A 12,532-nucleotide genomic window follows, 5' to 3' on the forward strand; every position below is an offset into this window, starting at 1 on the left:
TAAGCACACATATTTCATCACCTTGCTCAGGGTTCGCATGACCTTACACCAAAAAGTAACCACGATCCTTGGGGGAAGGGGGTATTGATTTCTGTAATTGTAGGATAGTGTTTCTTGTATTAAAAACTTTCTACATGACTTATGTGTTGTTGCTTTTTGAAAAGTTTAAAAGTTATAAACATGGCTGCATAATGTGAACCTTACATTTAATGTCTAAAATGTTTCATAAATTCACAAAACATTATTTCTTTGGATTGGCAACTCAGTTCAATGGGGTTCATGAATATAACTCATGTCACTGATAAGCCTATTCCTCTGCATTCATACAAATGAGTATTGTGGTGTAGCAGAATGCTTCCTATGATCAATTAATTTTCTTCAAGATGATTCTCGCTTTCATGAAATTTCTTCTAGAAATTCTATTCTCATTTTTAATTAGAAAGAAAGAACAGATGGTTGGGTAACATGATGAAAAAAAGTTGCTAAATTTCTCCAGTTGCTGCTTTTTCTTACTTGTATAAAATGCATAAATAGTAAGAAAGGTGTTGGTCCAGTAAAAGAAAACAAAGCAGCTCACCAGTATGAGAATAACATGGGTAGCTTTGTTTTCAGGAGAGGGTAATGACGACTGGATGGTATTGCGGACATTCTGAGCTGTTTTGTGGTGTCTGTAAAGTATATTCACCATGTAAATCCTATTACATGGCATCAGAGAGAGAGAAAAAAAAATCTCGAATGAATACTGTACTTAGAAATACTGGTGCTATACAGCGATCATATGCATTGTTTTTGCAATAAGGACTATGATACCCAAGTCCATCAACAATAGCATTCCTGTTGGCCTCGGTTTGTAAAATGACCACAGAATAGATGGACATGTTGATCATCCAGAAGAAAAGTAAGGAAGGTTGAATGAATATAGAGATTCTGTGCTTGAGCCAGGCCCATTTATGATTACTTGGAGTAATAGTCACTGCCTGAAACATACTCTGAAGAGCGGTGGTGCACAGAGAAAGACTCCGGGTAATTCTCTGAATATAGAGCACTATTTTACATCCAGCATTGCCCATCTCCAGCCTAATTCCAAAGGATGACATTATAATTGGAATCCCTCTGAATATGAGTGTCAGGGCATTAGCCAAAGTTTAGTGGGCCAGAATCATATCTAAAGGCTTCTTCTTATGAGGAAGAATTAAGAAAGTGTACATATATAATGTAAATAACAAAGAATTCCCCATGAAACCAATACAAGTTTGAAAGATAAAGAAGATCCCAAAAATTATGTCACTGGAAATCATTGTCTCTCAGTCTCGCTTAGATCTTCAAACCAAGTTCAGTACATCCTATAGACAAACAATTTGATTATGAATGTAAATATTAAAGGTGATTGAAACTGAAGAGTAAGTTTTCAAGTTTCAGGGAGTCTTCCTGCAGAATCAGCAAATATACAGCTATACCAGACCCATGGATCATCGAGATTCTTAAAGAACAGAACTGTTAAGGAAGAGAACGCAATGTCTATGAAGAATATCACATGTTCTGTGAAAAATTAATAAAAGTAAATTTTGTTTAAAATGAAGTCAGGGGTTCCATACAAATTTTAGGATTGTTTGTTCCACCTATAAGAAAAATACCAATGGTATTTTGATAGAGATGGCATTGAAATTGTAGATTGCTCTGAGAACCATAGACATTTTAACAATGTTTATTCTTCCAATTCATGAGCCTGGATTGTTTTTCCATCTCCTCGTGCCTTTCTCAATTTCTTTCATAAGTGTTCTGTGGATTCTAGACTATAGATCCTTTACCTCTTTGGTTAGGTTTATTCCTAGATATCTTATGGGTTTTGGTACCATTGTAAATGGAATTGATTCCTTAATCTCTCTTTCTTCAGTTACATTATTAGTGTATGGAAATGCAACTGATTTCTGTGGAACCAGAAAATAACCCCAAATCACTAGAGGCGTGTTGAAAAATAAAAAATAAAACTGAGAACATCACATTGCCTGGCTTCAAGGTATATTACAAAGCTCTGATCATCAAGACAGCATCGTATTGACAGAAAAAAGAACACATAGATCAATGGAACAGAATAGAGAACCCAGATCTGACCCTCAACTTTATGGTCAACTAATCTTTGACAAAGCAGGAAAAAATATTCAATGGAAAAAAGACAGATTCTTCAATAAGTGGTGCTGGGAAAACTGGACAGTCACATGCAAAAGAATGAAACTTGGCCATTCTCTTACAACATACACAAAGATAAACTCTAAATGGATGAAAGACCTCAGTGAGAGACAGGAATCCATCAAACCCTAGAGAAGAACATAGGCAGTAACCTCTTCAACATCAGCCTCAGCAACTTCTTTCAAGACGCATCCCTAGGGGCACCTGGGTGGCTCAGTGGGTTAAGCCTCTGCCTTCAGCTCAGGTCATGATCTCTGGATCCTGGGATCGAGCCCCACATCAGGCTCTTTGCTCGGCAGAGAGCCTGCTTCCCTCTCTCTCTCTGCCTGCCTCTCTGCCTACTTGTGATCTCTCTCTGTCAAATAAATAAATAAAATCTTTAAAAATTTAAAAAAAAAGACGTATCCCTAAAAACAAGGGAAACAAAAGCAAAAAGAACTTCTGGGTGTGGTACATAAACAATGAATTCTGGAACACTGAAAAGAAATAATTTTTTTAAATAAAGAAAAAGAAAAAAGAAGAACTTCTGAGACATCGTCAGGATAAAGAGCTTCTGCACAGCAAAAGCAGCAAAAGAAACAGTCAGGCAAACAAAACAAAGAGGCAACCCACAGAATGGCAGAAGATATTTGCAAATGACATTATAGACAAAGGGCTGATATCCAAGATCTATAAAGAACTTCTCAAACTCAACACCCAAAAAACAAATAATCTAGTCAAAAAATGAGCAGAAGACATGAACAGACACTTCTCCAAAGAAGTCATACAAATGGCTAACAGATATATGAAAAAGTATTCTTCATCATTAACCATCAGGGAAATTCAAATCAAAACCACACTGAGATACCACCTTACACCTGTGAGAATGGCCAAAATTAACAGAACAGGGAATAATAAGTGTTGGAGAGGATGTGAAGAAAGGGGAACCCTCTTACACTATTGTTGGGAATGCAAGTTGGTGCAGCCACTTTGGAAAACAGCATGGAGGTTCCTCAAAAAATTAAAAATATAGCTACTTTATGACCGGGCAATTGCACTACTGGGCATTTATCCCAAAGATACAGATGTAGTGAAAAGAAGGGCCATCTGCACCTCAGTGTTCATAGCAGCAATATCCACAATAGCCAAAAGGTGGAAAGAGGCAAGATGCCCTTCAACAGACGAATGGATAAAGAAGGTGTGGCTGTTATACACAATGGAATATTACTCAACCATCAGAAGGATGAATACCCCACTTTTGCATCAACATGGATGGAACTTGAGGAGATAATGCTGAGTGAAGAAAGTCAAGCAGAGAGAGTCAATTATTATATGGTTTCACTTATTTGTGGAACATAAGGAATAGTATGCAGGACATTAGCAAAGGAAGGGAAAAATGAAGGGTGGGAAATTGGGGGAGAAGATGAACCATGAGAGACTGTGGACTCCAAAAAACAAATTGAGGGTTTTAGAGGGGAGGGGTGTTGGCCCAATGATGGGTATTAAGGAGGGGACGTATCCCATAGAGCAATGGGTGTTATATGCAAACAATGAATCATGGAACACTACATCTAAAACTAATGATGTACTCTATGGTGACTAACATAACATAATAATAATAATAATAATTAAGAAGAAGAAAAAAGTATGTGAATTTGGCAAATTTTCAGGATACAAGATAAACACACAAAATTCAGCTGTATTTCTGTACACTAGCACTGAACAATCTAAGTATTTTTTTAGGACAGCAAAATTTAAAACAGCATTTGAAAGACCATGATACTTAGGAATAAATTTAACCAAGGAGGTATAATATTTATACACTAAAAACTAAGAAACATAGCAGTAAAAATTTAAAGAAAACACAAATGAATAGAAACATATCCTATGTCCATGGATTGGAAAACTTAATATTTTTTATTGTGTTATGTTAGTCAACATAAAATACATCATTAGTTTTTGATGTCGTGTTCCAAGATTCATTGTTTACATATAACACCCAGTGCTCCATGCAATATATGCCCTCCTTAACACCCATCACCCAGCTAACCATCCCCCCACACCCCTCCCATCTAAAATCCTCAATTTGTGGCAGACTTAATCTGGTTTCAATGGCAATACTCCCTGAAGGGATCACCAGGTTTGATTTAGCCCCAACCAAGATCTCAATGGCCATTCTTGCAGAAATGGAAAAACTAAGCCTAAAGCATCTATGGAATTTTGAAGAACCTCAAACTGCTAAACCAATTTTTAAGAGAACAAGGCTGAAGATTCATACTTCCTGAGTTCAAAAGTTTCAACAAAGCTAAAATCAAAGCAGTACTGGCATAAAGATAGACATATAGATGAATGGAATGGAGTAGAATACAGAGTCCAGAAAAAAACTCTGTATCAATGGTCAACTGATTTTTGATGAGGGTCCCAAGACAATCAGCTGGGAGGAAACAGTGTCCAGTGTTGGACAACTTAATATCTGCATGCAAATGAATGATGTGGACCCTTATTTTACATCATACACAAAAATTAACCCAAAATAGATCAAAGAACTAAAGAACCATAGGGCAAATCTTCATGTTCTTGAAATCAGCAATGTTATCTTAAATAGGACAACAAAAGCATAAAGCAACAAAAGGAAAAATAATTAAATTGGAATTCACAAAATCAAAAGTTTTAGTACATCATAAGACACTATCAGGCAAATAAAGAGATTTCCCAAAGATTGAGAAAGTTATTAGCAAATAATGTCTCTGATAAGGGTCTGCTATATGGAATACATTAAAAAAGAAAAAAAAACTCTTGAACCCAACACAAAAAGGCAAACAACTCAACCAAAATGCGGGCCAAAAACTTGAACAGACACTTCCCCAAAGATATTCTAATGGCCAAGAAAAACATGAAAATGTGTTCAATACCATTATTCATTAGAGAAAGGCAAAGAAATCAAAACCACAATTAGATACTACTCCACACTCACTACAAGTATCATAATCAGAAAGAAAGAAAATAATGACAAGTATGTGAGAAGTTGGAACTCTCACACATTGCTGGTGGAAATGTAAAGTGGTCAGCCCCTGTGGAAAATATTTAGTGGTTCCTCCATATGTTAAACATATTATTATTAATAATTATATATTATATATTAATTATACAATAGCAATTCTATATTAATTATATAATTATGTAATAGCAATTATATATCAATTATATAATAGCAATTATACTCTTAGGCATATACTTGAGGGGAAATAAGTGTTCAAACAAAAACGTGTACACAAACATTCATAGCATATCCAGTTCAATAGCTCCAAGGTGGAAACAACCTACTTGCCCAACAACAGAAGAATGGATAAGCAAAATTTAGTACATTCATATGCTGGACTATTACTGAGCTATAAAAAGGAACGAAGTGCTGATACACACTGCGAGCTTTGCAAACATTATGCCGAGCAAAAGGAGCCAGACAGAAGGCGTCCATATTGTATGATCCTGTTTATACTAAGTATAAATTTATATAAATATAAATATCCAGGATAGGTAAATCCACAGAGATGAAGACCAGAGTAGCAGTTTCCAGAGCTGAGGGCAGGGAGGGAATGAGGAATAACTGCCCACATGACATGAGGTTTTCACTGGAATAATGAAAATGTTCCAAAACTAGATAGTGGTGATGGTCACCTGATATTATGAATGTACATAATGCCACTAAATTATAGACCTTAAAATGGTCAAAAGAGTTAATTTTATCTTATGTGTATTTTATCACAGTAAAAACATGAAGAAAACAATAGAACTTAGCTCAAAGTTGAGACAGATTATCATTCTTGAGAATGTTTCAACACTTCTAGTGGAAATCAGAGAGGACAGAACTATATATTTAGTGTGATAAAAAAATAACTCCTAGAAATTAATTACCAATGGAAATGCTACTTAGGAGTAAAGGTAGACTGAAGATATTTTAAGACACATATGCACACATGCAAACACACCACACTACACAGACACACACACACACGCACACACAGAGTCACTACAAAAGGAAATTCTAAATAATGTTTTTCAGGTAGAAGAAACATTTCCCCTGAAGAACCAGTGTCCTAATTTGGAGTCTAAGAAGTGGCCCCTACAGCACAGTCTCCAAAACCCTTCCACAAGTAAACTGTAGACCCAGGGAATATCATGGTGAACTCTATTCAATGGTCAAGATAGGAGTAATTCCACACTTACATTTTGGCCAGTAGTTAAAATTGTGAGCATTCCACAACTCATTTTATTACACTAGTATAATTTTTAAATAAAACCAAGAAATGAAAATATGTAACATATCAATATCATTTATGAAGATGTAATCCTGAACAAAATCAATTAATTAATCCAACAATATACAAAATGATAGTTTCCATGAATGAGTTAGGTTTCCCCAAGAAAACAAATTTGCCCTATTCCTAAGAAAATTAGTAAATAAAATTAACTATATTTAAAGTTAAAGTATGATCTTCTCAATACTTGCATCAAAATTCCTTGATGAGCACTGGGTGTTACATGCAACTAATGAATCATGGAAGACTATATCAAAAATTATTGGTGTGGGGCACCTGGGCAGATCAGCAGGTTAAGCCTCTGCCTTAAGCTCAGGTCATGATCTCAGGGTCCTGGGATTGAGCCCCGCATTGGGCTCTCTGCTCACCTCAGAGCCTACTTCTCCCTCTCTCTGCCTGCCCCTCTACCTACTTGTGATCTCTCTCGATCTCTCTCTCTCTCTCTCTCTCTCTGTGTGTGTGTCAAATAAATAATAAATAAATCAAATCTTTAAAAAAAATTATTGGTGTAAAATATGTTGGCTAAGAACTTAATAAAAAAAAATAGAGCTACCCTATGACCCAGAAATTGCACTACTGGGTCTTTGCTGCAAAGATACAGATGTAGTGAAAAGAAGGGTCACATGCACCCCAATATTCATAGCAGCAGTGTCCACAATAGCCAAACTGTGGGAAGAGCCAAGATTCCCTTCAGCAGATGAGTGGATAAAGATGTGGTCCATATATACAATGGAATATTAATCAGCCTTCAGAAGTGATGAATACCCACTTTTACATCAACATGGATGGGACTGGAGGAAATTATGCTGAGTGAAAGAGTCAAGTAGAGAAAGTCAATCATCATACAGTTTCACTTACTTGTGGTGAGGAATAGCCCAGAGGACATCAAGAGAAGGAAAGGGGAAAATGAAGAGGGGGAATCAGAAGGGGAGATGCAACATGAGAGACTATGGACTCCTGGAAACAATCTGAGGGTTTTGGAGGGTAGGGGATGGGGGAATGGGTGAGCATGGTGATGGGTATTAAGGGGGGCACATATTGCATGGAGCACTGGGTCTTACAGATAAACAATGAATCATGGAACACTGCATCAAAAACTAACGATGTACTGTATGGTGACTAAGATAACATAATAAAAAAAAAAGGATACTTTAACAGAGAAAATATAAATAAACAAACAAACAAAATCCCTGATAAAACTCAAAATAGTTTTAAAATTAAAACAAATGATAGAAAACTAAGAATAAAGTGGCACATGCTTAACCCAGGAAATTAATTATAATCTGGGCCTAATTATACCCTAATCACCCTGCAAAATGACAAAATACTGCAGACTCTCTGTGAGTGGGAAAATACCACGTTAACTCTTTTCATTATTTTTGTACCAGAGGAGCTGATGTACAACTTAAGGCAAAAAAATAAATGACTAATACATATTTTGGAAAGGGAAAAATACCCACAATTTTCTCATTAGATGATATTATTTTCTATGTATAAACTCCCTAAGACTCTAGAGTTTAAAATGTAGAAAGAAGAGAGTTTTTACAAGGTAAAAGGGTAAAAATATCACAATATAATAATCATTTGCAATTCTATAGCAGAAACAAACTCTATTTCTATAAAACAAAGTTTAAGGTTGAGATACTACATAAACAGTATAAAAATATCAAGTAACTATAAATAAAAACAAGAGACATGTGAAAGCAGTAAGAGAAAAAGCATGTAACTTTTCATGTTCAAAGACTCAAAGACGTAATATGTAAATGATGTCCACATTTCCAAAATGATATATAAATATTATAGAATCCAGATCTGATTCTCAAAATGAGTTTCCCAACTGTTCAATGTATGTGATATGCACAAGGTCAAAAATAGTCAAAGCAACTTTAAAAGAAGAGAAGTATTTACACAATTATTCCATGAAGAATCAAGGTAAATGAGTATGAAGCTACATCATTAAGATATGATGGGTTTGGTGCCAGGAGCCATCTAGGAAACAAATTAGAGTTCCCAGCAGTCAATCAACACATTTTTCTAGTCCTCATACATGATGCAGTAAAGAAGAGAAGTGGGAAAAGAAGGGGCTTTTACAGCGATAGTGTTAGCTCTTTTCTAAGTATGATCTGAGATATTTCTGATATAATGTCCTATAAAATATCATTTTCTTATGCATTGAACACTTAGCTGTAAAAACAAATCCATTAAATATTTTAGAATTTATACAGAGAATATCTTCAAGAGATTAGACCAGATATGTTTTTCTTAAATTTTTAAGAAGCATAAATATAAATAAAAATATTAAAAGATTTTACCACATTAAAATGAAGAATATAAAGGGAGTGTGCTAACAAGCCCCAGGGAGGAGGAGCTACTTGCCACAAACATAAGAGCAAATTACAGCTTGTAGAATGTATTTGGAGATTCACACTGTATTCAGGCTAGAAGGTGGAATATTAAGTATAAAAGAAACAAAGGAAAAGAGGAGGAAATGCAAAGGAACAACAAATATGCCTCTAAAAATTGGGTAGGGTAGTGAAGATCTTGGCAACAGCAGAAATACTGTAATTATTAGCAGAAAGGGAGAGAGTTATGGGGTTGTAGAAGTAGATAAATGGAAGAAAGAGAAAAATTACATATAAATACTAACTTGTGGGGGGACATGGTTATATGCATACTTAAAAGAAATAAAAGACAGCAAAGTATTAAAGCAATGCCCTAAAAACAAGAGCCTATGGGGTGCCTGGCTGACACAATTGGTTAAGCATCCAACTTTTGGTTTTGGCTGAGGTCATCATCTCATGGGTAGCAAGAGTGAGCCCTCCCTGGCTCCATGCTCAGTATGGAGTCTGCTCAAGACTCTCTCCCCATCTCCCACTGTCCCTGCCTCGCCCCATGTTCTGTCTGTCTCTCTCTCTCAAATAAATACAGAAATCTTTAAAAACAAAACAACAACCACCAAAACAAGTGCATAAAGCTAAAAAGAAAGTGCAACCAACAAAAGAAAGCAATAGCCACTATTTACTTTGACATGCATAGAGCTGGAGGGGATTATGCTGAGTGAACTAAGTCAAGCAGAGAGAGAAAATTATCATATTGCTTCAATCACGAGTGAACTTAAGGAATAGAGCAGAGGACCTCAGGGGGAGGGAGGGAATATCAGATGGGAAAAACTCAGAGAGGGAGACAAACCCTGAATGACTGTGAACACCGGGAAACAAACCGAGGGACTCAGAAGGGAGGGAGTGGGGTGATGTGGAGACCAGGTGATGGGTATTAAGGAGGGCACATCTTGGGATGAGCACTCGGTGTTATATGGAACTAATGAATCATTGAACGCTACAGCAAAAGCTTATCATGTACTCTACACTGGCTAACTGGACATAATAAAAAATACATTAAAAAAAGAAAGAAAGAAAGAAGGCAAAGAACAGAAATGGAATGAGTAGTAAGTCAGACAAGCTCCAACGTGTGAAGGAGCAGGCAGGGATGACAAGAAAGAAGGCAAAGAATAGGTGATGTAATTCATCCATGGTACATTTCAACCTGTCATCAAGTATAGGTAAGGCAATAAACTCATAAAGTTATCTCAATTAAACATAGACAGATTTTTTAAATAAATGCAATTAAAGAAGAAAGATAGATAAGATCAGGAAAGCCAAAGGAGAAATTTTGTATTGCATGGAGCACTGGGTATGGTGCATAAACAATGAATCTTGGAACAGTGAAAAAAATGAAATAAAACTTTAAAAAATAGAGATGAGAATTTAGTTAATGAGCAATTAACTAATAGAACAGAAAAGTAAGATAAACAATAAATTTTAAAAGTTGGTATAGTAAAACCAAAATGCTTATTGTACCATAAAATAAATTAATATAAACAAGAAATCTGAAACAGAGGGGGAATTTTAAGAGATAGAAGATCATGTTTAGACTTGGAAAAAAGAGAATAAAGTGAGTGGTAGAATTCATGAAAGGGTTTACTATCTCCTTTGCAGCCCTGAGCCCCGGTTTCAGCAGCAACATCTTTACCAAAGCCAGTGCCTGTGGACCCAGTGCAAGAGGACGACTCTCACAGGCTGTGCTGAAACACAATAGCAGCATGTCAGGGTTATGGGGAAGGGACTGTGTGACTTCATCTCCCCCTGGGCACTAACTACTTTGTTATCCAAAGTGGAAATGGCCTCGTGTACAAAGACTCAGCATGGCATGTACACAGGAGCCCAAACTCTACTCCTTGGTGAGGAGTGTCTCCTCTTAGGGTCGTTAAGATCATCAGCTACAAGGGCACAATTACCTTCTGATGTAACAGATTGCTCCCAAGTTGAACCAAGTTGTAAGTTATTCCTCAGGGTTCCAGAACAATGATGGTACACTAACCAGAAGTTTAGTTCTCTCAGTGACCAGAATTACGCCAATCCTCAGTGTTACACTGGCCACAGTGCAGCATCCCTGAGGCTGGGATGGTGACTCTTCAGACTTGAGTTTCAAGTTTCTGAAACTTTCATGTAAAACAAGCATATTGCTTTGTCTCACTCAGTGACCAAATTCTCAACACGAGGTCCGTGATATAACTTATGCGACCTTAAAATATACAGGAAAATATACATTTTTTAAATTTTTTTTACTTTTTCTGTGTTCCAATAGTCATTGTTTATGCATCACACCCAGTGCTCCATGCAATAGGTGCCCTCCTTAATACCCACCACCAGGATCACCTAACTCCCCAACCCCCTCCCCCCCAAACCCATCAGTTTGTTTCTTGGAGTCCACAGTCTTTCATGGTTTGTCTCCCCATCTGATTTCCCCCAACTCACTTCTCTCCAACTCCCAATGTCCTCCGTGTTATTCCTTATTCTCCACAAGTAAGTGAAACCATATAATAATTGACTTATTTCACTCTGCTTGACTTATTTCACTCAGCATAATCTCCAGTCCCATCCATGTTGATACAAAGGTTGGGTATTCATCCTTTCTGATGGAGGCATAATACTCCATTGCATATATGGACCATAACTTCTTTACCCATTCGTCTGTTGAAGGACGTCTCAGCTCTTTCCACAGTTTGGTGACTGTGGCCATTGCTGCTATGAACATTGGGCTTGGTAGTGGGTACTGAGGAGGGCACGTATTGCATGGAGCACTGGTTGTGGTGCATAAACAATGAGTCTTGGAACACTGAAAATATAAAATAAAGTTTAAATTAAAAAACAACAACAATAAAAATAATAAAATAAAATGAGATTTTAAAAATCATCTTTTTATTTTTGATACACCTTTCTGTTTCATATCTGAATCAGCTACATCTTTTCAATGGTTCTCTTTCACTTTTATACTTATTAAGCTATTTTCTTTTATTTTTATTTTTATTTATCTTTTTTTATCTTTTTTATCTTTTATCTTTATTTTATTTTATTTTCAGTGTTCTAGAATTCAATGTTTATGCACCACACCGAGTGCTCCATGCAATGCATGACCTCCATAATACCCACCACCAGGCTCACCCTTAATCTCTTCGTCTCTCTCAACTTTATTTTATATCATTTCCAAATTAGTTAATTTTTATTTATTCTCCTGTTTGTACTTTTTCAGGATTCTTTTTTTTAAGATCTTATTGATTTATTTATTTATTTGGCAGGGAGAAAGAGTGAGCACGAGTGGGGGGAGTGACAGGCAAAGGGAGAGGGAGAAACAGACTCCTCTGGCTCCCTGCAGAGCAGGGAGCCTGATGTGGGGCTCGATCTCAGAACCCCAGGATCATGACCTGAGCCAGAGGCAGATGCTTAACTGACCGAGCCACACAGGTGCCTCAGTTTCAGGATTCTTTTTTCCTTTTTCTTTGTTCTGTATATTTATTTCTAAAGACTTCTTCCCCAACCATTTCTCAGTTCAGATTCTTCTTACATTGATTTTGTTCTATATTCAAAACTTTAGTTAAATGGAACATGTTGTCAAATGGAGAAACAATCATTTTAATCTGAGGGACTGGCACAAAAACAGACACATAGATCAATGGGAGAGAATAGAGAACCCAGAAATGGACCCTCAACTCT

At 36.4% G+C, this 12,532-nt stretch overlaps 1 pseudogene; it reads right to left on the bottom strand.

Annotated features, from left to right (window-relative positions):
* Nucleotides 1-364: 364 nt before the first annotated feature.
* On the bottom strand, nt 365-1,298 carry LOC116861725 (annotated as a pseudogene).
* Between the last annotated feature and the right edge of the window lie 11,234 nt (nt 1,299-12,532).

The sequence above is a fragment of the Lontra canadensis genome, unplaced genomic scaffold, assembly GCF_010015895.1.
Source record: "Lontra canadensis isolate GAN:19392208 unplaced genomic scaffold, GSC_riverotter_1.0 scaffold205, whole genome shotgun sequence".
Classification (NCBI taxonomy): domain Eukaryota; kingdom Metazoa; phylum Chordata; class Mammalia; order Carnivora; family Mustelidae; genus Lontra; species Lontra canadensis.